This window comes from Dama dama, chromosome 21, assembly GCF_033118175.1.
Source record: "Dama dama isolate Ldn47 chromosome 21, ASM3311817v1, whole genome shotgun sequence".
Lineage (NCBI taxonomy): Eukaryota > Metazoa > Chordata > Mammalia > Artiodactyla > Cervidae > Dama > Dama dama.
Genome location: NC_083701.1, coordinates 71,365,849 through 71,377,814, shown reverse-complemented (window position 1 = coordinate 71,377,814; position 11,966 = coordinate 71,365,849).

The following is an 11,966-nucleotide window of genomic DNA, read 5'->3' as shown; positions in this document are numbered from 1 at the left end:
TTCCTGCAGAGAACTTACTCTATCGTTTCCTCTTTTAGAAGATTCTAAATACCAATCAAAGTAAGCATTCTATTCACTCTGTTTGATCTTATGGCTGGCCTTTTCTAACTGTACATGCAAAAATATCAATTTTAGAATATCAAAGAACCCCAATTTGGCCATTATAGATTGAGATTTCCTTTAATATAATTTTCCCAATGAACTCGGTACTTGTAAGGATGAACTCCTTACATACTGTATATGAGTCTGGCTGGGGTGTCAGTCGAAGGTTGACTTTCTGATACCCTTCATTTCTGTCTTTGAGAGATTTTATTTCCCATTTTAAGTTAAATTCGTCAGGGATATAATTCACTAGTGAAATTTTGTGGTGGGCCTGTGTGCTGCTGGTGAGTTTAACTCCTTTAGGCGTCACCCCAGAGACATTTCAGCTTGTCTTACACATCATGGATTCTCCCTCTGGCCATCTAAGACCACCATCTGAGTACATCTAAGTACTCAGATCACTGAATGGCCAGTTCTTATCTGCAGCCCTCAGGTGAGCGAGTGGTTTAATTAATGAGTGGGTTTCCCTGTGGGACCACTGCATGGTATGAGGACTTGGCCTCCACCACTCCCATAAATTTCTCAGTCACCAGAGAAAGCCATAACCAGCTGGGAGGAGTCTTGTCCCTTTTCTTGGGAGTAAAGCTCTCATGTAACATCTTCACTTTTATCCCAACAAATTCTATTAAGGCAGCCAAACTGAGGAAAAGCGTCAGATCAGCCTCTTACCTAAGCACTTCAGGCAAGACTACTCAGTCTCCTACAATGGAGAAAACTCTGATATTTTTCAACAGTATCTTCCAACTGGATGAGTATTCCTTGGCCGAGCCCTACCCAGTATCTTTCAACTGGTTGGGTATTCCTCAGTATCTTTCAACCAAGCTCCACCCAGTATCCAGACCCTGGGTAGGTATGCCATGGTACATTTCAACTGGCCCCCTCAGTATCTTTCATGTGGGAGGGGGCAGAAAACCTGCTCTACCACCAAATAAAACTCAGGATCTTTAACCAGAAGAGGAGATCCGAGAACTAGGAGACTTACCCAAATTCGCCTGGACTCCCCAGGGAGGTGGATGGGCTCAAGGGGCCACTGCTGGTATTAAGGGTCTGGTTCCTCGTAGAGTTCAGGCAAAGGAAGGAGGGAAGTCCACTTTGGATCCCTTCACGGTCGCCGTAACTTGACTTAAAAAAAAAAAAAAAAATTGCACAGTGTAAGAGTTGTGAGTTAAGTTTTATTTGGGGCAAATAAGGACGGTAGCCCAGGAAACAGCACCACATATAGCTCTGAGAAACTGCTCCAGAGAGGGAGCGAGGAAAGATAGTATCTCTTATGTCCTATAGGGTGTAGGATAAAGAGGGAGTGAATGCAATCAAGCACACATTTTTTTTTTGCTAAAAGTTTTTGCTGGTCTTGTGAAGCTTTTGTTAGTCACGAGAAACAATTGTCACTATGAAGGATTTTAGTGCTTTTCTAGATATGAAGAGATACAAGAACTGGGCTCATAAAACCAGTTCTTGAGAATACCTAACCATCCAAAGACCTCTCTGGTCAGTTTCCAGAAGCACAGATTGCCTAATTTCTACTCTCCAGCCTGAGTTCCTTCAGGGGGTGCTGGAGGCCAGCAGCTTCAGTGGTGCATAATTTAATCCTTACAGATGCAGTTGGCAAGCACCCATGGTAAGTGCCAATTTGTGGTTCCCAATTTGTGATTGACAATCTTATTTGACATCTAGTAAACCTCAGTATGGGGCTTCCCTGGTGGCTCAGATGGTAAAGCATCCACCTGCAATGTGGGAGGCCTGGGTTCAATCCCTGGGTCAGGAAGAACCCCTTCAGAAGGAAATGGCAACCCACTCCAGTACTCTTGCCTGGAAAATTCCATGGATGGAGGCGCCTGGTGGGCTACAGTCCATGGAGTCACAAAGAGTCGGACATGACTGAGGGACTTCACTTTCTTTTCTTTCTTTCAAACCTCAGTATAATAAAATTACACTTAATACTGATGATTCTAGAGACATGTCTGTTGATTAAACCAACAAACTTAAACTAACTTTAATACCAGATAGTACCGAAACACTATTTTCCAGATCACCTGAAGCTCAAATTCCTTGGGGTTAGTTTCTTTTATATTTCTGAGTATTTATATAAGCTTAATTTTATTTAAGCCAATTAAACAGACCTCTTTCACAAATTAACTTTGGTAATACTATCTGGAGGTAAAGATATATTTGTAATGTACACACAGACATACATACATCCATACAGACACAGACAGAGATCTCAGTTTTCCTGCTTCAGTTTAAAAAACTTTCCTTCATGCCCCCTTTCCTTTTCTCAGTCTCAGCAATTGGAGATGCTCTAGATAAGAATAAGATAAAAGTTCCTGGGAGCCCTAACAGAATATTTACATCTCAACATACAAGGAGAAAGAAACAAGTTCTGTTCCCTTAGGGTCAGAATTCTGTAAAGCTGTTTCATTAAACCAGCTTTCTCTGTCTACCAAAGCCAGTTTTGGAATGTCAGATGAGTTCCACCCTGGCCATTTTCAGGATGAGACTTTTCTCCATTCCCAAATACGCACTTGCAGCTTATTGGTTTCCTAAGTGCGAGACACAAACCCAGCTGTCCATCAGAAAGCTGGTTGTCCTTTGGGGAACAATTTCCCATTATTAATTTAGTTGCCTAATTCAGATATGAAGCATGATCTGAACAACTTTCTGAGGACAGTGTGGTGGATTGGACGTGGGCTGATTCTGAGTCTAGCTCCCCAAGGACTTGCCCTTGAGTTGGTTCAACTCTTATGGGTGCCATAATTTCTCCCTTGACAGTCTAAAACCACTGTGGGTGCTTGTAATACTGGAGAATCAGTTTTTACCTTATGCATCCTTGGAAGAAGAGTATTTACTTAATGGTTGTGGTCGGATTCTCTGTGGGACTACTGCACATCATGAGGATTGATCCTTAGGCACTAGATGCTCAGTCACCTGAGGACACCTTAGGGCTAGAAGAACCAAATAGCCTTAGTTCTCCAGAGCTAAATAATTCAATCTCTCATTTCACTAGCAAATAGCTTGTTCAGACAAACTGGGTTTGTTTGTTTTTTTCCAATTTCAGTCAAATTAAAAAAAGAACAGTCACCTGTATTTCCCTTGACCTCCCACCAAGTTCCCCCTTGGTCTCTGCTTAGGAAATGCATCTGTGTCACTTAAGACTCCAAGTCGTAAGTAAAACAGCTCAAATAAAATTATCCACTTAAAAGCAATGAGATCCATATATCAGGAGAACTCACTGGAACATCTGAGGAGTACTGAGAAGCCAGAGAGGCTTGGGTGGCCCATGCTTGTTCCAAGCAAGTTCAGGGCAGACTCCAGGTGTCCTCGGGCCGGTATCTCTGGTATCCTGCCAACTATGCTATACCAGTGCTGATGGAAAAAATAAGTAATCTAAGAGAGAAACGGAAAATTTTAATCAAGCTTATCTAAGGATTCTAACTTGGGAGACAGTCTTTCAAAAGTTCTGAGGCATGTTCTGCCTGTTAGAGATCAAAGCACAGTTATGTAAGTTTTTTGAGACAAAGGGTTATACATGAAAAGTTTATATATCAAAGGAACACATTGACAGTTCACATATTCCAGTAAGGTGAGTACTGGGTTATCATAACCCCTTACATGCTTAAGTAGGGAATGTTATCTCCTAAGGAGTTTCCTTGCTGATACCTGCAGGAAATTGACTGTGTGTGTGTGTGTGTGTGTGTGTGCTCGCGCACGTGCGTGTGCACAGGCGTTCCTGTCTTCTTAGGTAATCTTGTTGTTGTTTTCAGTCACCCAGTCGTGTCTGAGTCTTTGTGAGTCATGGACTGCAGTACCCCAGGCTTCTCTGTCCTTCACCATTTCCCAGAGTTTGCACAAACTCATGTACATTAGGTCAGTGATGCCATCCACCCATCTCATCCTCTGTCGCCCCTTCTCCTCCTGCCTTCAATCTTTCCCAGCATCAGGGTCTTTTCTGATGAGTTGGCTCTTTCAACCAGGTGGCCAAAGTATTGGAGTTTCAGTTTCAGCATCAGTCCTTCCAATGAATATTCAGGACTGATTTTCTTTAGGATTGACTGGTTTGATCCCCTTGCAGTCCAAGGGACTCTCAAGAGTCTTCTCCAACACCACAGTTCAAAAGCATCAATTCTTCAGCGCTCAGCCTTCTTTATGGTTCAGCTCTTACATCCATACATGATCACTGGAAAAACCATAGCCTTGACTAGAGGACCTTTGTTAGTAATGTCTCTGCTTTTTAATATGCTGTCTAGGTTGGTTATAACTTTTCTTCCAAGGAGCAAATGACTTTTAATTTCATGACTGCAGTCACCATCTGCAGTGATTTTGGAGCCGAAGAAAACAAAGTCTGTCAATGTTTCCACTGTTTCCCCATCTATTTGCCATGAAGTGATGGGACCAGATGCCATGGTCTTAGTTTTTTTGAATGTTGAGTGTTAAACCAGCTTAGATAAACTAGTTAATGTTTAATGCAGGTGCACAATGCGCATTAAGGGGATGATACAGTGGCTCAATGGAGAAGGCAACGGCAACCCACTCCAGTGCTCTTGCCTGGGAAATCCCTTGGATGCAGGAGCCTGGTGGGCGGCAGTCCATGGGGTCGTGAAGAGTCGGACACAACTGAGCGACTTCACTTTCACTTTTCACTTTCATGCATTGGAGAAGGAAATGGCAACCCACTCTGGTGTTCTTGCCTGGAGAATCCGAGGGATGGGAGGAGCCTGGTGGGCTGCTGTCTATGGGGTTGCACAGAGTCGGACACAACTGAGGCGACTTAGCAGCTTAGCAGCAACAGTGGCTCAAACAGCAGAGAAAATTTCATGCTAATTTTTTTCCTGCCTTAAAATGATTTTGTTTCATCAGTAGCCTCATTGAGGAAGTAATAATATTTGAGTAGACTCTAAGGTGGTGAGGCATTTAGCCTTTTGGATATGGTAGAAATAGTGTTTGAGGCAGAAAGAGCAGCTCATGAAAAATCTGAGGAGAGTTTGCCTTGTCATGTGTGGAAAACAGCATGGGAACACTGAGGGTAAGAGGTGAGATTAGAACTCTAAACGAGAATGTTTGTTTAGGGGGCTTTCTGACTACTGAATTAAACTAATTAACAGAATAAAAGCTATATATTTTGTATCTACACTGTAACTATGTATTTTAAGGTCAAAGAAGTGAGTGTTGGTCTTTCTCAGACTTAATGAGTATCAGAATGAAAAGTGTTTCTAAGTTCTGATGTTTCAACTCAATCAACTGTGCTGAAATCGCTTATGAACTGTATGTTAATGATCTGAATCCTGTGCCTGAGGCCCCTTTGCCAGAAACTTCTCGATTTAATCGGTAGTGGAGAGGGTAAGAAGGGTGGGGCTTGTGCCTGGGCATTCAGTTTTTAAAGTGCTCCCAGGTGATTCTGACATGCAACCCTGATTGAGAAGCACTAGTTTATACCTGCATCTGTGAAAAAGAGAAGGCCTTTCTTACCCCTGCTCCCAACTAGTCTACTCAGTCTGCTAACCATCCTTGCTGCTTCAGCTCACGGCAATCTCATAATTACCTGGAATTCCACAACACAAATCCCCAGCACAGAAATCCTGGGACCCCTCCCAGCTCTGCCATTGGAGAGGAGAGGTGGAACAGGTAATAGTTCTCCTTGATTGCACCTTTCCTAAGCTCCCCACACACCAACAAACAAGACTGGGTGTGGGTACCAGAGGACTAAAAAAAACTTGTGTTAGAGAATAACAATGTAACAGCAAGGGAAAGAGAAGAGGGGCGCAACATGCTGGCATCAACTGTCTAATAAAAATTTTAAGTACAAGGCTGTCTAAAATTCAATTTCAAATTTTGGCATTTTCTGCCAAAGAAATTCTGCCCAATCATGTTTCATTTATGAGTGTCTGGGACAGTTTGGGCATGCAACAAATGTTTGTTATATAAATAAATGAAGGAATTTAACACAAAAGGCGACAAGTCTCCAACCCATCCTTCCCAATTTCTCCAGTTTTGCTCCCCAGAGGCAGTCGCATTTACCTTATTGTTAACCCTATCAGCTCTAAATAATATATTTATGCTGCTCATTCTAGATGGATCAATATTAGATCTTGCGTACTCACTTTCTGCTAAGATAGGTAAGGATTTTACTAAATTAACCACGTTTACTTAGATCAAGTTTTCCCGATCTTCAATACCTAATAAATTATATCACTATTGTTAGCTTTCCATTGCTTCCATTTGTGAGGTTAAGCAATATACCTACATTTGTATTTCTTATTTCAACTATAAGTAGTATCTCTTCACTTAGTCAAGTAAAAACATTGTATCCCATACTGCACTCTTCATCTCTCTCATTCTCTTTTACTTCATCATGGATAACATTTATAATCTCATTTGTAGCCATAGTTAAGGGAGTCTTGCTTTGTGTACAGGTGAACTGTAACTGAAAATCAGTGAACAATGCGTAGGTTACATCTACCCAGAGAAGTTGTATTCTATGACTACGCATATTTTTTTTCAATACTTTTTGCCTTACACTCCCACCTCTACTAGCCTTCTGCCTTTTTTCTTTCTTGAATGGTCTATTTTTACGGCATCATTAGTATAAGGTCCTCCAACACGTCCATTTACTCTCACATCTGGGGGCTCTCTCATTGCTACGGAAAACTCTCTCACAGCTCTGTCGTCTTTGTTTGGACGGGTGGCTCTGAGGCCTGCACCCCAGCTGCCACTCTGGAACTTGCCCTCACTGCTTCACTGAATTAGTTCTATTGTTAACAGATCCAACCTGCTCCCATTTCTTGGGACAGTTCCCTTGTTTTGCCAGTCAACATTCTCAAGTAACATCCTTAAAAAAGAGGATTTGGGACATAAAAGTTTCAGTTTATGTTTAGTTTTCTTTTTTGTTCTGCCTTCATATTTTGTCAGTAGATTGACTTGGTATAGAAGTCTAAGGTCAAAGTCGTTTCCCTGATTCAGGAAAGTGGAGCTTGGAGGGAATTGCTTACTTCCTAATATCCAGTCCTGTTGCTGAGAAGTCTATCCCCAGTCTAACTCTCACTCCCTATGGAAGACCCTTTTAGGACCGCTCTTTCTTCTTGCTGTCCTTAAATCATGTACGCCTACACGTAGGCTTTCTCTTTTATCCTGCTCAGTGCTCAGTCATCTTACACAATTGCAGATTCATGTCTCCCTTTAGCTCTGAACTTTTTTACTTATGTTTTGATCATTTTTTTTTTTATTCTAAAAACTTCTGATGTTGTAAACCTCAGTGAATTCTGTACGATTTCTCTCTTCTGACATACTTTGTCTCTGACTACTGTTTAGTACTGTTGGATAAGCCTTTAACTAAGTGGAAGGAGGGCTTCCCAGGTGGCGCAGTGGTAAAGAATCTGCCTGCCAGTGCAGCTTCCATCCCTGAGTCAGATTCTCTGGAGAAGGAAATGGCAACCCACTCCAGTATTCCTGCCTGGGAAATCCCATGGACAGAGAAGCCTGACGAGTTAGTCTATGGGGTTGTTAAAGAGTCAGACACAACTTATCAACTAAACAACAGCCCCAAGGATGCAAGAGGGGTAGAGGGGGGAAATCCTGTCTCCCAAACAGTGAACTTCTCTTACAATGTGATTTTGGGTACTTTTCTCATAATTCTACCTATGTGTCTTCAGCTCTCCTATGAATATCCTGTAAAAATTCTTCTTATTCTTAAGAATGAATTTTATGAGTTCTGTTCTCTGTAACTGAATGTGGCTGCTACAATAATCACAAAAATAAATTGTATTTTTAGCAAGCAGCCTTCTTGGTATAGAATTTTCTAGTCCCCTGAGTTCAAACTGCAGGAAAAAACTTCATCTTAAGTCCTCAGCGTCAGTAAGTCCCCAATTTTCCGTGTAGTCAGGGAAGCATGTTAAAAAAAAAAAAAAAAAAAACAAGCTGCCATCTAGATAGAGAATGGTGAAAGTCGGTCAGTCATGTCCAACTCTTTGTGACTCCATGGACTGTATAGTCCATGGAAATCTCTAGGCCAGAATACTGGAGTGGGTAGCCTTTCCCTTCCAGGGGATCTTTCCAACCCAGGGACTGAAGCCAGGTCTCCCACATTGGAGGTGGATTCTTTACCAGCTGAGCCACCAGGGGAGGCCAGATAGAGAATGGAGTTGAGAATTCCAAACGGACAGCTAAACAGAGGTATTCTCTGTACTAAAAAGTATCAGTGGGCTTGAGGATAAAGAGATGTGAAAGCTATCTGAACTTCCCAGAGTTTCTGAAAAGGAGAAACTGTTTTTCTAGAATATTTTCTAGACCCCTCTGAGTGTTACACTACCAAGTATATGATATGACCCACTGACAGGAAAGCTATGACAAGCCTAGACAGCATATTAAAAAAGCAGAGACATCCCTTTGCAAAGGACTGTATAGTCAAAGCTATGGTTTTTCTACTAGTCATGTACAGATGTGAAAGCTGGACCATAAAGAAGGCCTAGTGCTAAGGAACTGATACTTTTGAATTGTGTTGCTGGAGAGGACCCTTGAGAGTCCCCCGGATTGCAGGGAGATCAAACCAGTCAATCCTAAATGAAATCAACCCTGAATATTTATTAGAAGGACTGATGCTGAAGCTGAAGCTCCAATACTTTGGCCATCTGATGCAAAGAACTGACTCACTGGAAAAGACCTTGATGCTCGGACAGATTGAGGGCAGGATGAGAAGAGGGTGACAGGATGAGATGGCTGGATGGTATCACCAACTCAATGGACATGAGTCTTAGCAAACTCTGAGAGATAGTGAAGGACAGGGAAGACTGGCGTGCTGCAGTCCATGGGGTTGCAAAGAGTCAGACAGAACTTGGTGACTCAGTTCATTTCAATCGCTCAGTCGTGTCCGACTCTGCGACCCCATGAACCGCAGCACGCCAGGCCTCCCTGTCCATCACCAACTCCCGGAGTCCACCCAAACCCATGTCCTTTGAGCCGGTGATGCCATGCAACCATCTCATCCTCTGTCGTCCCCTTCTCCTCCTGCCCCATATCCCTCCCAGCAACAAGCTCTTTTCAGATGAGTCAGCTGTTCGTATCAGGTGGCCAAAGTATTGGAGTTTCAGCTTCAACATCAGTCCTTCCAATGAACACCTAGGACTGATCTCCTTTTGGATGGACTGGTTGGATCTCCATGCAGTCCAAGGGAATCTCAAGAGTCTTCTCCAACACCACAGTTCAAAAGCATCAATTCTTCCCTACTCAGCTTTCTTTATAGTCCAACTCTCACATCCATACATGACCACTGGAAAAACCATAGCCTTGACTAGATGGACCTGTGTTGGCAAAGTAATGTTTCTGCTTTTTAATATGCTGTCTAGGTTGGTCATAACTTTCCTTCCAAGGAGTAAGTGTCTTTTAATTTCATGGCTGCAATCACCATCTACAGTGATTTTGGAGCCCAGAAAAATAAAGTCAGCCACTCTTCCCACTGTTTCCCTATCTATTTGCCATGAAGTGATGGGACCGATGCGATGATCTTAGTTTTCTGAATGTTGAGCTTTAAGCCAACTTTTTCACTCTCCTCTTTGACTTTCATCAAGAGGCTCTTTAGTTCTTCTTCACTTTCTGCCATAAGGGTGGTGTCATCCGCATATGTGAGGTTATTGATATTTCTCCTGGCAATCGTGATTCCAGCTTGTGCTTCCTCCAGCCCAGCGTTTCTCATGATGTACTCTGCATATAAGTTAAATAACAACAACTGACAGGTTTACCCAGTATATGAAATGCAAGTTTATTTTGAATAATTTCTATTCAATTTTTTTGTTTGCTTCTGGAAAATGTAAAAACATACCATCTCTGTCAGCTCAGGCTCCATAACAAAGTGCCATACTGTGGGTGCCTGAAACAACAGATATTTCTTTTCTCGCAGTTCTGGAGGCTGAAAGGTCTGAGACCAAGAAGCCTACCGATTTGGTTCCTGCTGAGAGCTCTCTTGCTGGCTTGCCCCCCCTCCTGGGTCCTCATCTGGCAGAACAAGAGCTCCTCTTCTAAGGTACAAACCCATCTGGATTGGAGAAGGCAATGGCAACCCACTCCGGTACTCTTGCCTGGAAAATCCCATGGATGGAGGAGCCTGGTAGGTTGCAGTCCATGGGGTCACAAAGAGTCGGACCGGACTGAGTGACTTCACTTTCACGCATTGGAAGAAGGCAATGGCAACCCACTCCAGTGTTCTTGCCTGGAGAATCCCAGGGACGGGGGAGCCTGGTGGGCTGCCGTCTACGGGGTCGCTCAGAGTCGGACACGACTGCAGCACTTAGCAGCAGCAGCATCTGGACATGGGTGCTACACTCAGGACCTCATTTAACCTCAGTTACCTCTTTACAGGCCCTACTTCCAGATAGTCATATTAGGGCAAATACGTCCTGGGATTTTGATTTTAGAAAATGTGAAAGTATTTTTTATAATAATGAAAAAGAACATTTCCTCAGTGATTAACATGTGCCAGGCCCTGTGGGAAGTGCCTTATAAGTATTTGTGAATTTAATTCTTACAACCAACGAACTAGGTATTATCTCATTTTACAGATGCAGAACCAAAGCCCAGAGATGCTAAGGAACTTGCCCAAGATCACACTGCCAGCACAGTGAAGATTCCAATACACACAGTCCTTTTAACTATTATACTGTAATCTAATCCATGTTGCTGTTTAGTGACTAAATTGTATCCAACTCTTTGCAAACCCAGGGACAATAGCTTGCTAGGCTCCTCTGTCCTTGGGATTTTCCAGACAGGAATACTGAAGCGGGTTGCCATTTTCTTCTCCAGGGGCTTTTCCTGACCCAGGGATCAAACATGCATCTCCGCTTGGCAGACAGACTCTATAACTTAATGTATAAAATGCTGGTATATTATATACCAATAAGGAGGGTTTAGCAAGCCCAGAAGGTACCACCGACTGGAATGGATGCTGGTGTGAGATGAGTTCCACCCTAAATGTGTGACTACACCTGCTGGAGGAGGATCAGAGACTACTATGAAGATATGGGAGTTTGGGGTTACATACTAATTTATACTCTGGCCAGCAGTATCTGAGTCTGTTGCCCCACAACCTTATCAAACCAGAGTTTTATATTTAAATAGTATCTCATCTACAATTAAAAAAAAAAAAACAAAACTCTGATGTGCCCTATTTGCTATAAGAAAAATCTTTTATGTAATTATTGTGACCTGGTTTAATCATTAGCTCTTATCAAGTGTAAACCATGATAGCAAGTTAACAAGGTTTAAATACAAGCCTGATTAAGGCTAAAATTTGATATGCCCACTTTATTATTTCATCTGAAGATACTGCAAGAAAACTCAAAGTGAAAAAGGCATAATGAAAAGAAAAAATTATAAAAAAATACTCATAAACCTTCAAATTTCAACTCAGGATTGGCATAGCTTTTACAAATTTAGTTCTTTAAAAGGATAAAGTGACTGTCAACAGAAAAGTTATTCTTCACTTTCTGAAACACTAAAGTAAAAATAAACAGAGTAAAATGAATATATATATATATGTATATGAATATTATCTTTGATTATATAATCCTGGAGGGAGGCTGAGTCCTAAAATTTCCTTTTAAGCGCCACAGACTCTAAAATACCTGCTAAGTCCAGGTTTGTTCATGACGACATTCAGCAAAAATTGAGAACTTAAAAGTATTTAAAAGCAGAAACTTCTGCATCAAAGATTTTCACTGCAAAAACATTCAGCACGTTTTGGAAGGAGGGATCGAAAGACGTCTCCCGTGGAACAGTATATGCAATCAAGAACTCTGCCCAGGTTTCCTCCCCTCTTTATTTCTTGAAAATACCGGATGCGGGACACTCATTACTCGGTACCTCTCTTAACAATTTCCTGCATT